Source organism: Anas platyrhynchos, chromosome 1 (genome assembly GCF_047663525.1).
Source record: "Anas platyrhynchos isolate ZD024472 breed Pekin duck chromosome 1, IASCAAS_PekinDuck_T2T, whole genome shotgun sequence".
Classification (NCBI taxonomy): Eukaryota; Metazoa; Chordata; class Aves; order Anseriformes; family Anatidae; genus Anas; species Anas platyrhynchos.
Genome location: NC_092587.1, coordinates 205,751,739 through 205,769,389, shown reverse-complemented (window position 1 = coordinate 205,769,389; position 17,651 = coordinate 205,751,739). Strand labels below are relative to the sequence as shown.

The 17,651-nt window shown below is 46.6% G+C and overlaps 1 protein-coding gene across 5 annotated transcripts in view; it reads left to right on the top strand.

Annotated features, from left to right (window-relative positions):
• The window catches only part of FAM168A (family with sequence similarity 168 member A), a 161,428-nt gene that overhangs the window by 42,718 nt on the left and 101,059 nt on the right, over positions 1 to 17,651 (top strand). For all 5 annotated transcript variants that reach the window (XM_072032931.1, XM_038178403.2, XM_038178407.2 and 2 more), the window contains one exon: positions 2,805 to 2,905. The gene's annotated coding sequence lies outside the window, so the exon portion shown is untranslated. The remainder of the gene's footprint in view (positions 1 to 2,804; positions 2,906 to 17,651) is intronic.

Here is a 17,651-nt window from a genome sequence, read left to right as displayed (position 1 = left end):
AATTTTACTTATTTGAGCCCCAAAGTTCCTTTTCTGTGGATACTGAGGGTTAAACTCAAGGTGTTACGCAAAAGGATTTAGGTAAGGTGCATGCTTAGGTGCCTGGCTCTGCTCGAGCATCGTTAGACCTCGTCCAGCTGGATTTTTAGCCCCTGATGTTTTTCCACTCCTTCCAAAATCCCAGTCTTGGTGAGTGTCCTGATGGATGGCCGTGCATTTCAGGGTCTCCGTACGGTCTTTGAGACAGAAAATTGGCTCACGAGGGAATCTGTGCAGTGCTGTCCGACTGAATAAAGTCATTTCCTTGGCTGTAGATTTTTTTTTTTTTAACCTTCCAGCACGTCAGACACTTAGCGAATGTTTTTATCTTCACTTGATAAGTTGTGGAGAGCATTTTTAACCGAATCGTGCTAACACGAGTTTATCGTAGCAATCTGCAATCTCCCAAGGCGAGTTTTTTAATCAATACCTTCTAATTAATTCTTAATCTAGTTTATAATCCACGTGCCCAGCTCCTGCCACTGGAGCAGGAGGTCAGAGGAGGGGGGAGGAGGGGAACAGAATGAAAAATCTTCTTTCCCTGCCTGAAACACCCCTTGTAGTTGATGAAGATATTAGGTAGCAAGTTCTCTTCCTAAATAACTGCAGTAATCTAAGGCAACATTAAAGGATTTGAACTTTTTCACACCAAGAAGAAAATGGGAGGGAAGGGAGGACTTGGGGAGTAAGCTGCAGGAATCCTTTGTTAGGTTTCTTTGCTCAGCTCGATAGAGGTAATTTGCTTTAAAAGCTGGAGCATGTAATCTAATAATTAGGAAATTAGAAGTTAATGGGAAATGGTATTCTACCTCGGCGCTAATGAATTTATTCAGCAGGTTTGGAGCAACTTTGGCTCTCCAGAGAAGGCGTGAGAAGGGGTGGGAGGAAGCTGAGAGCGGCAGGCAGGAGCTGGAAGAGCCTTAACCCTAAACCGAGGGCTTTCCACGTGCAGAAGTCTGGCACTCCAGCAAAGGAAGGGAAAATCTGTGTCCACCAGCTGAAGAGAGGAGGCTTAACGATGTCTTTCCCAGTTCTTTTAACGAGCTGAACAATGAGTTAGACTTGCCAACAACCAGGAAAAGAAGAATATTAAGAGTAATTGTAATTAGAAATGCAGCGTTCCCATTTTTATGTCTACCCCAGGCTCCTCACATCGTATTTTCCCTCGTTAGAATACATTTTTTTGTCCAGTTCTCTAATAAATAAATGTCTTTCTGCTTCTACCTGGAGGCCTGGGTTGGGCCAGGCTGTGTTTCTCTGCAAATCCAGGTAAATTGTACACGTGTGGCAGCCAGGGCTTCTGACTGCTGGTCAAGAAAAAAGCAGAAAAGGACCAAAGGAAAAAGAACCAAAAAACCCAAAACCCAACACCAAAAAGGGTGACTCTGCCGAGTCGGATGGGACCCAGATTGTTTTTTTTCTGTTTCTTCCTCGCCGCAAAGGGAGTCATTTGTTTAATTTTACCGAACGGTACTGGAGCTTTTTGGAACTGAAACTGCAGCCCACGTCTTCTTGATAAATGACTGTGTGTATTCCTGGAAGGAAGTTAAAATGGGGCTGTGTTATATTTGGTGCCTCCTGAAGCACCGAGGCTACTCGGAGAACAAAATGTGCTCAAAGAGAGCCTAATTTGCCACTGCAGAGCTCGATGTGATGAGACCTGTCAAGTCGCTAGAATTCACTTCTCCCTTTTCTCTCCCTCCTGGAGGCTGCTTGCTGATGAATTTTAGGGTTGGTGCACATTGAACTGGGAGGCCAGAAAGGCAAATCAGAAAGCCTAAAGCCACGATAAACTTGCAAGCAACAAATCTACTCGTTAGAAGGTGAAAACACAGCAGGGAAGTGCCCGCACAGCAGCTGGATCCCTCCAACGTGGCACCAACCTTTGACTTGGTTCCTCGGAGCCATCTCGGGTGGTGTGGTGGGGTTTTCCTCTAGCAGCTGATCCCATGGACCTCAGTGAAAACCTTCCCGGAGCTGCAATCAGTATTCTGTGCCCGTTTTCTCCCTGAGATTGGTTTTTGAGTGAAGGCTGAGGCTGGAAGGGTGGGTAGTGATAACGCAAAAGGGTTTCATGGAAACCTCTCGGTCCTGGGTTGATGGAAATAAAGAAGCCGTGCAAGGCTGGAAGGGTCCTGGGTTGCAAACAGGAGGTTTTCTGTGCCTCTGCATGATGCAGAAAGCGTGAGGAGCTGCTCGGGAGCCTTTTCTGTGCTGCGTTTTGAGCTGTTTCATTTTCAGTTCTCGGAGTTTCCATCTCAGCTGAGGCGGGAGGGGTGTTGGAGAGCCGTGTAAAGCTTTGTTTGCCCAAAACCTGTTTAGTCTACAATCCTGACAAATGGCTGGCTGGCGAGTAATTAAATAAAAGATCGGATTCCCTTCTTTCCTCCATTTATGAAAGCCTGTTTGTGATTTTTATCTTCTCCTGATGCTGTTTGTTTCTAGTTTCTATGCAAACCTGCAGCAGGATGTCAGGAAAGGAAGGAGGTGGAGGTGATGGAGCCTTTGTGCAAGTTTTCTGCCCAAAGTCCCAGACTGTATCCCTGCAGTGTGTCCCTGCAGGAAAGTGTTGAGCCTTGGAAGGATGCAAATGTTGAAAATCTGCTGCATTTCATCCTGTACCTGTAGTGCTGGAAAATCTGTTCTTTGGGTTTTTAGGGGCTCCGTCCTCTTCCTCTTCGTATCCTGCAGCTCTGCATCCGTGCTCTCTGTCCTGTGGGTTTGCTGGTGGTGCCTTACCCCTCTCCTCTCTCTCTTTTTTGCAGCTGAGGGCTTGTGGAATGCTGTGAAGACTCCCACTGCCCCGCAGCCCTAGGCAGATCACCGTCGGGATTGTCTCCACCCGAAGGAAGTTCGTCCACGAGAGGTAGCAATCGATTTGTGTTCTTCTGCTTGCCTCGAACGCTCGTGTTTTGGTTTAAATATCCTCCAAACAACTCCCAGACCAAAAAGATTTGGGGGAATAGGGGATTGGGAACCACAAGAGCAAGTGGAGAGTGGTGAAAAAGTGTTGGTGTTTGGTGTGGCTCGGAGCCTTGTCTGTGTAAAATGAACTTCCATACAGGATCATATTAGATTTAAAACTAATTATGTGATTTCTGGGTCAAGAAATGCATAAACTGCAACTCCAGTAATGCTGCGTGCTTAGCGTATTTTATTGTGTTGATTTATAAAGTTAATAAGTCCAGGGTAATTAGCAGGCTGGAATAAAATGCACAGTAAGTACGTGCTGCTCCTGTAAAGAATGGAGAGAGTTGCTTTTTTTAGTGTTTATTAGCCTTAATATCATCTTATAAATAATTATTTTTTGTTTTGTATTAAGGCAAAAGATACTGCTTGTGTTTGCTAGTGGGTTGGCAGAAGGGGTGATTCCTGGCACAAATTTCCTGGTGTAAATTTCTATCATTTGCCTGCAGGCAGTTTTCTACGAGCTTATATTGCAGCCTTTCATAAAAGAAAGGTAGAAATAACAGTTTTAAAAATAGAAACTTTAGTGTCGTGTTGTCTGTAAATTGTTTGGGGCTGGTTTTATCTTAATTGTTTCTGTTTTGTTTGATGTCTTGCGTTATGAACTGGTCGGGTCCTCTAGGCATTTATGTAGAAGAAGATGTGTTATAATAGGGGTATAACGTGATCTATAGCTAGCTATTAAATATGAACACACCACTTCAGGAAATCCCTGAGCTGTTCCAGGCTGGAAAATGTGCTGGGCAAGTGTCACGGCGTGGCTGTCCCGTGCTTGCATTTTCCCCAAAGTGTTCTCAATTCTGTTGTTGCTGCAGAGAAGAAGTTGGGGCAGCCAAAGCGTTGACCTCACCCACTCCAGCTGTTCTCCTGCAGAAGTAGAGAAAACACATTGTTGACATTTTTTTTTCCCCCCTCCCTTTTCCATGTTTTTTTGCTGATTGCTTAGTAACATAAACTGCCAGGCTACCCGCTGAGTGTTCTGCTCCCACTCAAGGCAGATTTGCCGAAAACCAGCTGCGGGCAGACGAAAAGCAGTGCTGATGGATGCTCCCCGCTCTTGAATCCACCACGTTACGCATGCATCATGCACTCAGGCATGCAGATCACCCTTATCTTCCCAATATTTTAGCCTGCAGAAGTGCTCCAGCCCATCCCTGCCCTAATTAGATGCCTGCTTTTGGGGTATGGACAAAAGCAGCCTGTTGGTTTCTTCCTCTTCCCACCCTCCTCAACTCCACACGTCTCAGGTGGAATGGGACAGAAAGTGCCAAATGCTTCAGGAAAACTTGGCTTTTGGCAATCCTGCAGCAGCAACGACGCCGGGCTCCTTTCTGTTGAATATCAAGCTGGAAAAAAGGATAAAGGTGGGGAAAAAAGGGGCTTTGGTGCTGCTTCTGTCTCCTTTTCACAAGGAGACACAGATGGGGCTGTGCTGCTTTTGCAGGGTCAAAGAAAGAATTGTAGGGCTGCAGGAGGACTGGAAGGTAGGGAGGAGGTAGGGGTTGGGGGCTGAATTGCTGAGAGATTGGAAAAGTGACTGGCATTGATGGAAGATGAGGAAGACGAGGTGTTTATCAAAATGAGAGTAAGGTAAGTGCTGGCTTTGTATGAGAAACAGAGCTGCTGGTCCCGTGGCTCTGTCTGATTCAGCTCCAGATTTAAGAAGCCGAATCTTCAGCTTTGTGCTCACTGGGTGTCTGAGCTCCCAGTGGGTTCAGTGAACATCCTGGGGGAGGAATTGATGGAGCCTGGGGAAATCTGGCCGTGAGCTGCCAGCTGCCTCCTCCAGCCCCATGGGGAATGCCCTGCCCGAGGGTCTCTCCTTTTCAGAGATTCACTTTTGGGTGTCTCAGTCTTGGGCTGAGCCTCCTCCTTTGAGATTCAGGACGGTAGAAAGTGCTCAGAAATCAAAAGATGAAAGAAATTCAGTCAAACTCTTGATGTGTGTGTGTGAAGTAAACCTCGTAACTTGGTTTACTTCGGTTAGGTTCTTTCCTGCTCGGGAAATAACCCCTCATCCCCTTCCCCTGCCAAATCCTAAGGGGAATACCAGCAAATAAATAGTTAACCGTAACGTGGAAAGTCCGTGTGTACCTAACAATACTTCACTTATCAGTGCAGTAGCCTGGTTTGGTGTAAAAGTTTTCTTTTTACGTTATACAGCGTGCCTGAATGGCATTGGGATGTGGCCAGGTGCACTTGGGCTTCCTGGAGTTGCTCCCTTCACCTCAAAATTTCAGATCTCATCTGGAAAATTTCTGGCCTTGAGTCTTGGGACCACTCGTGCCAGGTCTGTGGGGTCCTCTCGGGAGTATGTGTGATATGGGAGATGGTTTCCGGAGAGCCAGGCTGTGTAGGGCGGGGGGATCATCTGAGAATTGCTGGAGGGCTGAAGGGAGAGGGCCACAAAGATGATTCGGGGCCTGGAGCATCTTCCCTGTGAGGAGAGGCTGAGAGACCTGGGGCTGTGCAGCCTGGAGAAGGGAAGACTGAGAGGGGATGTCCTCAATGTGCCTAAATACCTGAGGGGTGGGAGGCAGAGGGATTTGGCCAACCTCTTTTCAGTGGTCTGTGGGAACAGGACAAGGGGCAATGGCCACAAAATGGAGCCCAGGCAGTTCCGCACCAACACATGAAAGAATTTCTTCATGGTGAGGGTGATGGAGCACTGGGACAGGCTGCCCAGGGAGGCTGTGGGGTCTGTGGAGATATTTAAGGCCTGTCTGGATGCCCACCTGGGAAGCCTGCTCTAGGGAACTGCTTTGGCAGGGGGGTTGGATCCCATGATCTCCTGAGGTCCCTTCCAACCCCACAACTCTGTGATTGTGATGGTGACACCAAGGACAACTATTTATGGTCCAGTGGTTGAAACAGGAGAGTTGGATGCTCTTGGTTGATGGTGGAGAACATGGGCACCCTTCTTACTCTTGGGCTTCATCTCCTTCATCTTCCCGTGCTCCCAGGGAGTCGTGCCGTAGCAAGGCATCTCCTAAATGTGCCTCAGCTAGATCCTGAAGGTGCTGGGTTTGGGGTTCCCTTTCTTCACTCTCCCACGGCAGTCGCAAATAAAGGTGTGGGAGGCTCCGGGACCTGTGGTTACTTCGCCCATCCTTGCTTCATGGGAATTTTCACTTCCTGAAAAGACTTTTGTGCCTTTCTGGACAATGTTGCAATGCTGTTTGTGTCAGAAAAGGGCAGGGAAACCCCCCTTCAGTACGTACCCAAACACACTGCGATATGTTACATAGGGAAACCTTTTCCTGTATCTTAAAATATGATGAATTTAGAAAGAGAATTTCACCTGAGATGAATGAATTTCATGAATGCAGTGAAGCATGCTTGCAAATACCTGCCTTATTCAGTTCTACTTCCTGAAGAAATTCTCTTTTAAACGTTTTTGCCTCGGTATTTTGGGGTGGTTGCTCACCAGTTAATGACACGAACATCAGCTGCTCCTGCAGCTAGAGGGATAAGGAGGGAGCCATCATTAGGAAGATGGCATTTCCCAGAACGAGGGGAGAAAATCCAATGTCAAAAACGGATTTATAAAACAAAGGAAAGTTTTAATAAGACTTACTGACAAAAGCAGCAGAGAGGACCTCTGCCACCAGCCTTTCCAGGACGCTCAGGACTGAATTCCTACTGCTGATCTCTGAGTTTATGTGGCATATTAAAGTGTGCTGTAGCTGCTGCACCAAGGTAGGAGCAGAGCGCCCCAAAAATGTCTCGTCCATCTGCTCAGCCTTAAAGGTGAGGTTAGGGTCTCTTCTTCTTTGAGCCTAGGAAGTGAATCCTATCTATGTCACTTCTTAAAAAATATGTGTGTCTATTGAAAGCTTCGTGGCCATGGCTTCTTTTTGGGCTCACGTTTGGCATCAGGCTTTTGAGTCGTGGATTTCCAAACCAACACAAAAACGGAGACGTGCGTTCCACGAAACAAAACCCCAACCAGATCTCTTCAGCTGCCACGCCAAAACCAGAGCAGCATGTGATGGAGAAAATACGGAGGGGCCGTGCCAAGCGGGTGATGGCAGGGGATCTGCTTGGGCACCCCTTTTCTGCTCCTGCTGCAGCCGTGTGGAAGCGCTCCCACTTCTTGAAGGCCACGAGATCAAGGTGGGACACTCAGCACAACCTCCACACCTCTCCGTAGCTGCTCGGTGGCTACGGTGCTGCTCAATCTACCTGCTTCTGATTAAGCACGTTGGAATTTGCGCCTTTGGTTAATAAGCTGCACCTTTCCCGGGTTCTTTTGTTAGCTCCTAAAAGCTGCGTGTTCTGATTTATAGTGCCAAAAGGGGTAAACTGACATTAAAAGCATTAATTAGTCTTGGTTGACTGCACAAAGAATGGAGTTGGTGTGAGCCAGCTTTTGATTTAGCCCTTTGTGGGCCTTTGATTTTGCCTAAGCTTGTTAAAGGGCCTGGATCTCTGGCTTTTTCATGCTAGATTGTATAATTAGGGTTTAGTGTGAAATACAGTGATTGGGCTTGAAGAGCGAGAGCCCTGCGCAATTATAAGCAATAAAGTTGTAAAGCAGTTGGCCAGAACTTTACATGGATTTTAATAGAGCGATGTTCTTTGTTAACTCGTGGGTATGATAACGTCAGTTGCAGGAAAGATACCAAAGGATTTATCGTGAGCTTTGGGCACCCTTGATAAACCTCAGAAATTATATTTTCAGGATCCTCGGGTTGGCCCAACGAGCAGTGCTTCAGCAGCATGCCAACAAAATGGAAGTGTTGGAAACCGTAGCGCAGGTATCGCTGTAGGATTTGATGTTTTTTGGTTTTCCCCACACCTTCACCTATTTCCAACAGGCTAATGGAAATAGAAATGTAAAAGTCGCAGCATTGCCTGGGCTTTTTACTTGGAAATCCTACGTAATTGTGAGTGTGTGCCAGTGTAGGGTAGTTTCTGTAGGACTCAGCTCTGCCCATCTGTTTTCTATACAGAAGTTTGAAAACGAGTTGAAATAGTTATTCTATATTCAATAGAATAGAATATAGAATAGTTATGCTATATTCAATTTTTATATTGATAAAAATTGAAATAGTCTATGTAGACCTTCCCTAATTATACCCTCCCACCCCTCCCAAGAAAAAAGGCAGAATTGTGATAATTGCCTCTGGTTTGTGTTTCTGAATTCAGATTTTCCACTGCCCATATAAAATTTCCTTCTTCCTAAGATATTATCACACCAACTGCTAGATAAAAAGCTGATAGATAGATAGATAGATAAAGTCCAGCTTCAAGGCTGGACCGTGTTTCCATCAAGGAGCTACCCCTTGCCCTTGGCGCTATCTCCAGTGCTACCTCTGGTTCCTTTGTGCGGCTACACCCCTGGGGTGATGCTGACCCACTACAGAAATGCTTTTTAAACATGCAAATATCCACGGACCTGGGAAAAATCTACGTCTTTCCCACTGCTAGATGTCGGAACTCACAGAGGATTTTGGGTCCTAGGTGAGAGGAAGCGGTGGGATGAACCTGAGGTTCCTCAGCTGGGCAAAAAGTGCCTTTGGTTTCGGGCACATCTACGTGTGTAGCAGCATGCTGCTGTCCTCTGGGGTGACTGGTGTCTTCCCTCTGAAGTTATCTGACGTTCTCTGTAGGCCATTTCAGGGTCTGGCAGTTTTAAAAGCCTAATAATGGGTAATTTCCTTCCCCTCACTGTTGATCGTAAGCAGAAACCCCACAGCAGCTGGAGACGTTCTCTGCAGGTAGGTGTGAGTGCTGGTTTTGGTCCAGGCAGGTAAAATCCTCCAGGCTTTGGGGATTTGGGCACATTGCGAGCCCTCATCTCCCTTGGGATGTCCCCGTGCCCAGCTCATAAACCTAAGGAGGACTGTTCAAAATGTGTCCTCGTGCTACCTTTTGGCACCGTGGCCGAAAGCTGCTGGGCTCTGGACTTTGCTGTGGTGGTGCAGCCTTTTTCCAACCCTATGGAAAATTCCCTTCTCTTTTACGTAGCTGAGATCTGGTAAGTGAAGGTGGAAACGGACCTCTGATTTTTGACACTTTAGCAAAGTTATAAGGCAACGCCAGGATGGGATTTGGGATTTTTTAAAAATATTTTTTTCTCTTGTTCAGAATCCTTGCTTGAATCCATTTATGGCTTGTCTTCCCTGGCTGTCATGGAAAATGAAAATTTTGCCATGGCAAAGAGCTGTGATTATCATTCTGTCTGGTCCAGTGAAGGGTCGGGGTTAGAAACGAACCTGCATTACTTGTTACATGATAAATTGGGATTGCTTTTCACTTTTTTGGGCAAGCTGTAATTTAAAAATTGGACAGCTGTGCAAATTGCTACATCTCCAAAGATTTAACCACGTGTCAAGTGTGTACCCAGGCTGATACCACGGCTTTCCAGACCCTTCGTGGAGCTCCTACGGCGAAGGGGCCGTGCTGGGAGCTCTCTGCTTGGGCAGCACTTCTGCCTTGCCTTGGAAATGGTCAGGTGCCAAAAAGAAGCACTTTCAGAAGGGGACGTTGCAATTAAAATAAAAAGCACGGCCTGCCCAGTGCCTGTCCTAGTGCTGGCAATCGCATGTGCGGCTCCACCACCAAATTAATCTTTGTTCCTGGAGGATTTTTGCTAGCGGTTGCCTGCTGAGTATCATCCTCTTGCTCATTAACATCGTTGTTTCCTATTGTTTGGGCTTTTTCTTACACAGTGTAAACAATTTCTAGTGGTTCCTTCCCCCCTCTGCTACCGAGTAACGGCAAAGGAGAAAATTAGTAATAGCTGAAGGCTTATTTTTTATGAGGCAGGCTGAGGTTTCTGCTGAGAAATATTTCTCCTCGCCTTCTCAGTTAGGACATTAATAAAAAATTTGTCATCTCTGCGGTGTTTACACTTCAGAAAGTTTAAAGTGTATTAAAGCTTCAGGTATTGTGTTTGCTCATGGCTATTAGTGTAGGACAGTGCACGTGATGTCTTTCTTTTCCTGGGAAGCTCGTAATCTAGAGTAGATGATGGGAACCAGAAATCATAGAATCATAATCGTAGAGTGACTTGGGTTGGAAGGGACCTTAAAAATCATCAACCCCCCATGGCAGGGGGGTTGGAACCAGGATTGGGCTCACTTCTTTGTGTTTTGGGGAAAAGCCAGTCTTTAACAGGGATGGAGGGAATGCTGCAAGGCAGAAGAGGATGAGGCAGGGAGAGGACATTGGCCAGAAGAGCCATGGGATTGTCTCTTTGCAAGAAGGTGCAATTTTTTCCCCGTTATCCTTGTAATCCCTTTAAAACAAGCTATCCAATGGAAAATGAGTTTATGCCTCATGCTGTCTGTGTGAGCATTTTCACTCTGCTAACTTGGTGAGGGACGGAGAGGTCTCAGAGGTGGATGGATTCCTCCAGATCTCATCGACGTCGCTGCAGGCTGAGGGAAGAGGACTTTTTGTAAGGTGGCCAAGTGAATTCCCACACAGGGAACTGGAAGATCTGCAGGGATATCTTATCTCATAAACGCCCAGCCACAGGAGAAGCTTTGTTTTGAGTTTGTGCTTGTGACCAAAGTCAGTCAATGTGAGAAACAAAGCCACGGGAAAACAAAGGAGCTCCTTGTTTCCTATTTTGTCTTTTGTTTTTGCCATTGATCTGATTCCTGTTATATTTTACAGCTGCTTCTCTAGGGGAAGAGGTACAAGAATATTTTGAGTGAAGAGGTAGGGTTAGGACTGGGGTAGTTGCGTGTTATTTCAGAAGGGTTTTATCCATTCAAAATACCTACATTAAGGTTCTCGGACAGTGCATTTACTCCTTTCTTTCCTGTTAAAACTGAAACCAAGACCTGCTGCTTGGCAGTTTGTCCAGTTGTCTTCAGGAAAGGGCAGTGAAAGCAGAATTTCCATCATTGTGCTTAATGGGTTTAATTAGGCAGGATTAGGGAGGACAGGTGGAATTGGTTATAACAGGTCTGAGACAACCTGGAGGGAGCTCTCCCTTTCTGCCCTGCTTTTTTTGTTGGTTGAGGGTTGTCTATTTATTTATTTACTTAAATTAAACTGATTTGGTGAATTCTGTAGTGCATTTATACCCCAGAAGAAATCCTGTGCTTGAATGGCTGAATATGGAGAGTGAGGAACCTGGAATCCAAATATGAACCTTGAGATGTGGTTGTGGAGGACTCTGGAGCATGGAACTGGAAAATGTCCTCTGTGCCTCAGGGAAACCGGAGCTTACCTTGGCAAGGCATTTTTAACACAGCTAGGTTTATAAAAACACAGACAGACCAAGACGAGAGGTGTCTTTAGCAGCACACAGACATCATAGAATCCCAGAATCATTGGGGTTGGAAGAGCCCTCCAGGATCACCTGCTCCAACCACCCCCTACCGCCAATGTCACCCCCAAGCCCTGTCCCCAAGCACCACGTCCAACCTCTCCTTGAACACCCCCAGGGACGGGGACTCCCCCACCTCCCTGGGCAACCCGTCCCAAGGCCTGACCGCTCTTGCTGAGCAGAAATGTCTTCTCATTGCCAACCTGAGCCTCCCCTGGCACAACTCGAGGCCCTTCCCTCTGCTCCTGGCCCTGGTTCCCTGTGAGCAGAGGCCGCCCCCAGCTCCCCACCCCTTCCTTTCACTGCTTCTTCCCTCACGGATCTGTCAGATTGTTTGGCTCCCATATTTGTTTATCCTGCTACGGTTGATAACATTAACACTCGAAACAGGGTAGAGTGCAGCTCCTTGACCCCACTGTTGATGCTCCTGGCTGGCAAAGACACAAAATCCTCCAGGCTCGAGCTCAGGCTCTGACAGGTGAAGGCCTTCCCATTCCCTTGCAAGAGCCCCATGCCCTTCTCTCCTCCCTGAAAGCTCCTAAATCCTTGGGGCAGAGAGCTGCCAGTGTCCGCCTCATTCAGCAGACAGATTTTTGGCCGTGAATGAAAGCTTTTCAGCTTCTATTTTGTCTGTTGCTGTCAGTCAGCACATCCCTAGGACCACCGGTGTGCGGCATGGCCGGGCCGACATGAGCCCATCATCTGGGGCACGTTTGTTTCCTTCCCCACTTGGAGAAAATGGTTCTTCACACCATTAGAAGCATTAAATTGCCTCAGCTGGTTTGTTTGCTGAAGCAGCCCTTTGAAGCGAGTCTTTGAAGTTTCCGATAGGATCGGGGATTCGATTAGGCTACTTTTATCCCGCAGTCCCATAACACAGAGTTTATTTGGAAGAACCTCACCGGCTATTTCAGCTCCGACAGGTATAATTGGGGCTGTTACCTGCTCAGAGAGTGGGCTAATTGAGGGAGTGGAGTCATATGGAAGCCTAATGAAAACGAGTTCAAATGACGGTGGAATCGATCCAAATCCAGGAGGAGAAGCCCTCTTTTTTGAAAGCATCCTGTGAGGTCCACTCTGTGCTTCATCCAGAAATCTGTCTTTAGATGTCTGCCTTCAAGTTGAGATGTTTAATTACCTAGAAATGCCAGGTATACAACATATTTAGCTTTATTTTTTTTTTTTAATGTGAGTGGAAGGAAGGAGAAGGCTTTTTTAGCTCTGTCACTTTTGATCCTAACTCGCCGAGTTTTCAGCGTTCACTTTTGATGCTTCGCTGGCGCTCGAGCATACCGACGTTATGGGGTCATCCGTGGTATCAGCACAATCTCTCTGGTCAGCTTTTCGAGGCATGTCTATAGCATTAAGTCTCGAATTGGAAAGGTAATCCCCTCTGGAGGCTTGCCCTAGTCTCAGAATTACTCTCCCCTGCTCTTCGGAGCCTTTGGGTCCTGTTCCAATGTTTTTTCCCCTTTGTCAAGACAGCTTCCTTAATTGCTGTGACTGCTCGGCAGAAATCTTACTCTCCTGCCTTACAGACCTCCTTTTCTTTGATTCTCCTGTAATAAAGTAGTTTCTGGAACGTCGCCAAGCCTTTAGCCCAAAATGTCTTCGAGCTTTCATATCAACCAAGGAACAGCCCAGCCAGTTTTCTGTCCTAATCCCTCTTCCTGAAGACAAAGAAGTCGGCGCTGTCTAGACACCGGTGTTCGGAAGATTTGATTCACTTTAACACACGGTAATTTAAGGCTGAGGGTTCCCTCTTTCTCCTTTTCATCCCGCATAAAAGTCCCCAGAGCCTCCAGTCGCTAGAAGGATGAAATCCTACACAACAGGAGCCTGCGATTTGGGAGTAGCCCCGTGCCCCTGGAGAGCAGAGTTAAGGAAACGACACGCAGTGGGTTTTGGCTGGTGGCCCTCGTGGTGTGGGGACCAAGTATTTGTGATTTAAAAGCTCTTTTTCATATCAAATGCTGTGTTCAGTCATGAGATGCTACACAACAGGTGCCAGCTGCTCTTAAACTTTTATGCTTGTATGGTTTGCCTGTTGCAGCAGCCTTTTTGGGGGTCCACATCCTACAGCTTTTGAGTGGGGGAGTGGATCCCAACATGATGGAGCTTTTAAGAAGGAAAAGCTAAAAGCAGCTGGTTTCCTCTTTCTTTGAAATTTTCCTCCTGTTAATGGCAGGTTTTGACCTTCTTTTTCGTTGGCGGTGTTCCGCTGGCAAGTTTAGCTAATGAGAGATCATTAGGATCCTAGTTAACCTTGGACGGGGTCTAGTTATGTAATGAAGAAGAGGCTAGGTACTAAAATATTGGGAAAACTGAAGAAAAATTGCTAGGGGAGCAGAAGTTGCCTTAAGAACATTATCACAAGTTCTTTTTGTCCATGTTCTCCCTTGGAGATGTGTTCTTTACCTCATTTTTACTTCCCAGTTTGTGTTGAAGTATGGAAATAGTGGTCTCCAAGTCAATCAAAACAGCCAGTGGATTCTTTTGCAGACGTGAAATGATTTTCCCAGTTTGTCAGCCTCCCCGAGGATGGATGGGTTGGATCCTTGGAGGTGCTGGCCATCCCGTTCCCACACCGAGACGTGTGTCTGGCACGAGTCTGCAAACCAGATGCGAGATGCTGAGAGGAAGAAATGCAGCTAGGTGAATGCGGTGCTGCAGTTAGGCATCATAAAAATGTAAAAACATTTTTATGACATCGCTCTAAAAACATCGGGTTGAGCGGTAGGGCAATCTTGGGGGAATGAATTTCTTCTAACTTTTATTGCCTCAAAGAAAAGCATTTCTTTGTGTCAAAATGGGGTGAATTTGCCTCTGAAGTTTCTCGTAATTGTGTATGGGGGAAGTCTGGACCACTGGTGTCACCTAAATACTGCAAATTTAAATGGGTGAAGTTAGGGTTGATGAACATCATAAGATTATAAGATCCTTAATCAATTAGGATGCGTCTTCTTGAGAAGAAACTCTACCAAGTGTTATAGATCAAATGATGACTTTAGGGATTGTACGTTGACTTTAACCTGTTCTGGGTGGTCAGAATCCTATTTATCTTGTCTTAAAGGGGGCACTGAGAAGACATTAATCTTGCTGAAGGAAGGAAAGCTAATCATAAATGAACTTCTCGAATACAGGGTCCTCCAAGAGCTGGGCGAGACAGATCTGTGACCGTAGCTTAAGCAGCGGTCTTGTTTCTGAAGGGACTTAAAAATGGTATAGCAAGGTTGTATCACCTTGTTTATGGGCAGGTTGGATTTGAAAGGTGTTTCTTCAGCAAAAGTGCCTGGAAAAAGACTGAAAAATCCCCTTTTCTTCACATGTTGACAGTCAAATGGGTTGTTGATGGGCTGCAAGGGCTGTTTTCACAGGTGTTACTCGAGGATTATTTTTTGTCAGTTCATTAAAGGCTTTGATGGGCGTTAATGAATGGATAGGATGATGTCTCTGCTCTGTTTTTTTGGAGATACTCACTTGGGGTTACTAAATACTTCGCATTTAATGTTGGTAGAAGGTGTTACAGGGATTGCAGAGTGTGTCAGTGCCTCTCCTGTTGAGTTTCAAAGGATTACAGGCATAAAACTCGCAGACTACGGAAAGCAATCGAGTGGAATGATGTGGGATAGGAAGACCACGGCCCGCATGTCACTACTGCAGCTTATTTACAGTCTCGGGCTTCCCTTAATGCCTCCCTCCACTTAGGCTCCTCCGCTGCCTGATTTACAGCCCCGGCGTGTCACCGGAGCATCCTCGTCCCCGACAGACAGCGCGGAGGATCGGCGAGCTCCCCTCGGCAGCAGCCCCGCTCGCTGCCTTTCCCCCAGCGTCTCGGCGTAATTCGGTTATGAATCATCGCTTTATTTGTCACGTCAAGCTCCGGCAGGACGGTTTAAAGTGCTTTTAGTCGGCAGTAATTTGAGGCACTCTGCCAAGCCGTTCAGTTGTTGTCAGAGCTGGCGCTGGCTGCAGCTGATGCGACGATAAAAACGCGTTCAGACTGCAGATTACCGCCGTGGTGGCAGGAATGCTGTTCATTTGCACGGGTGGCAGGCAATAAGAGCTAATTAACAAGCCTATGAATTTGTTGGGTTTATCCCTCTGGGCTGCCGAGTGGGTGTAGGTATTGAAAACTGCTAATGTAGGTATTTTACTGTCTTTTGTGTTTTTTAAAAATTCATTTTCCTGAGTGGTACTTTATGCCGGGAGCGCATCACCAAAATCCGGGTCTCTGTAGTGCAATCGGAATATTTTCCACACGAGAGGAAATATGTATTAAGTTCTTTCTCCTCAAACGAAAACAATTCGTTGGGGAAAAAAAAAATAACTTCACGTTTTTTTTTTGGCATGAAGGTTTTGTGTCTGCTTGCAGGATCCCAGCTGAGTGCCGTGCCGGAATCGACTGCTGCCAATGCTTTAAAAAATGAGGATTGCGTCGGACCCGAGGCTGCGGCTGCCTGGAGCACCTCACCCAGGGCTTTCGGTGGGCAGTGGGATGGAAGGAAAAGCAATTCCTTCTCTCCTGACTGTTTCATTAAATGATTTTACAGCGGGGAGACGTGTGTCTGTAAAGGAAACCCAGGCGGGTGTTGCTCCTGCTGTCACCTCGCAGCTGCGGCCCTCGCCATGCCGCAGGCCCCGTGGTGGCTGCGGGCTGAGCTCCTCCTCCTCTCTGTCACTTTGCTTCAGCTCTTTTCTTCCCTTCTCGTTAGCTTTGTCATCCCGTGTCCATCCTTTTCTAATTTCTTTCATCCCACCTGTGAAATAGGCGTGGTTTTAAAAAGAAGGAAGCCCGAACGTGAGGTTTTGGATCTTGCATCGCTCAGCCCGGAATCGCCACAGCCAGGCCTACCGGCTTCTCCTTTTGCAGGAAGATAAAATTAAAGCAAGGGGGATTAAAATATAAAGGTAATGCATCTGGGAAGGGGTTTCTCTGTAAGAATTGGTTCTGGCTGGCTGGAGTGAAGCTATTTTATGATAACCAAATGTGTGCTTCAAATGCTGCCGTCTGTTCGTGTTATCTTCTCAGCGGTGACACAGCCCAATCAAAACAACAAATTTGGTATTTAGACTTGGAAATGCCCAGTATGTGATGACGATACATGTTTGGGTTGCTCTGTGGGGCTGTTTTCCTGCCTTACAGAGCTAAAGGAGCCGGGGCAGTTCACATCTCGTGCTGAAGAATAAGGCGCAGCTACGAAAATCTTCAGGCTTAATGTCTTTGGGAGGGCAGAAATGTTAGGGAAGAAAAGTGCCTTTTTGTGAGCAGCCTGTTGAGCAAACATGGATAAAATTTTAAGGTTTAGATTGCGTAACACATCCTCAATTTCCATTTTCCCTCACCTCTCTGTGTGTGATACAGCATATGAGCACGTGGAGACACGGGACAGCGAAGTGCGAGGGGCGAAACTGAACCTCGTGAGAGGTTCAGTGCAGAAATCTGCTGATTTCTGAATAAAAATCAAGTGCAGTGCTTAACATGGTTCTTTAATCGGTCCTTTGTCTGGCCACTTGAATTTTGTGGAGTGATACAAATACACAGACTTTAATGGAAGACCGAAGAAGCCCCATCAGGAGTGACCTCGGCATGAGCAGCTTCTGGGAGATCCTTTTGGGATGTTTTACTTGGTGTGTGTGAGTCCCGATACTTGAGAGGTTTCACCTTTAAAATGTGTCTGCGCACGGGAATTGCTTTCAACCCCCAACCCTCTTTCTGAATCTCACAAATCACAGAATCACAGAAGCTTTTGTCCGCAGTGTTTACTAGCGAGTTTGTCGGACCTGGAGCAAAAATTGGTTGCGTTTTATTCTTGCAGTGTGTGCTGGGCAAATAGTGGCATTTAACTTCATTTCTCATATCCTTTCTTTCAAAATACTGCTCTCATACATGGTATTTTTCTCTCAAACCAGTAGAAAACCTTTTTTTTCTTTTTTTTTTTGGCGTGTTACACAGCCCCTCTGGTCGGCGACACTTGGCTTCCTCGTGTTGCCTTCCACGTCCTTCGTCCGCTTCTTGTCAGCGTCGCTTAACATCTCCGTGTTCAGAAAAGCAATTATTTGTGAAATTCTGTTCAAAAGAGCCTTTTGTTGTCAGAATAAGAAGCCGCCCGTGCCAAGAAGAGGTATTGCAGCATCATGTGGCAGGATTACCGTGGCGGCCTGAATCCCCGACCTTGTACCAGGTGCGAGGAAGGGCAGCGAGATCCAGCACCACTACGGGGACGTTTTCCTAAATTCTTGGACCCCATTTGATGATAAATGATTTAATCTCTGCAAATATTGCCTTATCTCTTCTGCTCTGGTCTTAGTGCCGCACATGAGGATCTGCTGCTCCTTCTAAGGCATCCTGGAG